We start from the raw sequence: 1,631 nt of genomic DNA, 5'->3' as shown, positions 1-1,631 counted from the left end.
CACGTACGTGTGAATCCAAATCTAATACACTAAAATATATATCATAAAAAAAACGAAATAATCTATATTGAATTAAAATTTATTAAAACTAATTAAAAGATCTCTTCTTCTTTCTTTTTTTTGTAGGAATTAAAATATCTCTTAAAAAGAAAGCGAAAATCCTTATTGGTCAGCACATTTTCAACGTGGCCACCATTGTGGATCATAAATAAATGCTTTGCTAAAATGATCAAAAGCTTTAAAGCGTTTTATAAAAAGATGTTTAAAGACTCACACACACATTCCTCTGAGTCTGAGGCAGGAAATTAGAAGATTATTGTTACGTTACATAATATTATGATCTGATTATTTAATATTTTGAAAACTATAGTCCTCACTTGGAAGACTCTGAGATGTTTAAAAGGAGGCCTTTGGTAAAGTGAAGGAATGGTGTTCGTATCAACTCGCAATCTTGGACCAACGAGAAATCGTAAGTGGTGACAAGATGATGCAGGAATAATGCGATGTGAAGTCTTGCAAACTCTGCGCCTACACACAATCTCACTCCACCTCCAAACACCATAAATGTTTTAGATCCCCAAATCATTTCTTTTCCCTACCAACGAACGAAAATTCTATTAATTACAGAAGTGGAGACCAAAGGGGGTTGAAAATAGAGAGTAAGTACAAACCTCCCATCTCCATGGATTAAACTCCAAAGGGTTCTCATATGTTGCTTCATCAAAATGAACCATTGCAGGCACAACCGCCACTATCCAGCCCGCTGGAATTGTGTATCCTGTTTACTAATGTTCCCCAAAGTTTAGTAGTTTAAAGTAAATATACGTAGATGTACACTGCAACATGACTAATATTCTTGCCTTTGATCTCGACATCCCTCAACGCTTTTCTAAACATCACAGGACTCAAGTTTGCCAGCCGAAGTGACTCACTGATAACCTACAATGTGTAATCTAGTTTAGCTTGGATCATTTAAATTATGTGTAAATCACTTTAAAAACCAAAAAAAAGAAAATATTTGTAAATGACCGTAACTTTTGTTTTTAGTTTGCTATTTATTACCATGTTAGTGAAACTCATACTGTGTCTGTATTCCTCCCAACTAACTCCACCTTTATCTTTTCTGTTCCGTAGGATCGCCTTGTGCTCTCTCTAAACCACATTATAAGCGAGAACTTTGTTATATACCAATTATTCGATCTATATACTTCTTAATGATAACTAATCCATATGATATAGATTACCTTCAGCTCTGCAAGGGCTTTTGGGTTTTGAGATAAGAATTTCACAGCTATGGAAGTGATATTAGGAACACCTTCTTTAGCCACGACTAGTATACTGAAAATGAGGCTTATAGCCGATCCTTGGTCAAAAATAGTGTTTTCTTTCTCCAAATCTTCCAGCATCGTGTCTACAAAGTCTCCATGCTTCTCTTTCGACTCTTTCCTCCTCGTTAGAACATCCTTTATCACATCGATTGCTTCTCTGCGTGCCTGGATAAGTGTCAAACTTCACGATTTGTATTTTATATATATAACATGATATTGATAATTTGATATAAGAAGAAGAAAAAATGTTGGTCACCTTAAGGACTTTGTAAAAAAGCTTCCACGTGAAAGGGCAAGAGGTGA

General features: G+C 35.1%; 1 pseudogene; it reads right to left on the bottom strand.

Moving 5' to 3' along the window:
* Window positions 1-226: 226 nt before the first annotated feature.
* Window positions 227-1,631, bottom strand: part of LOC9323805 — a 2,524-nt pseudogene continuing 1,119 nt past the window's right edge.

Source organism: Arabidopsis lyrata, assembly GCF_000004255.2.
Source record: "Arabidopsis lyrata subsp. lyrata unplaced genomic scaffold ARALYscaffold_2, whole genome shotgun sequence".
NCBI lineage: Eukaryota > Viridiplantae > Streptophyta > Magnoliopsida > Brassicales > Brassicaceae > Arabidopsis > Arabidopsis lyrata.
Note: the sequence above shows the minus strand (reverse complement) of the source record. Positions and strands in the feature narration are given on the sequence as shown.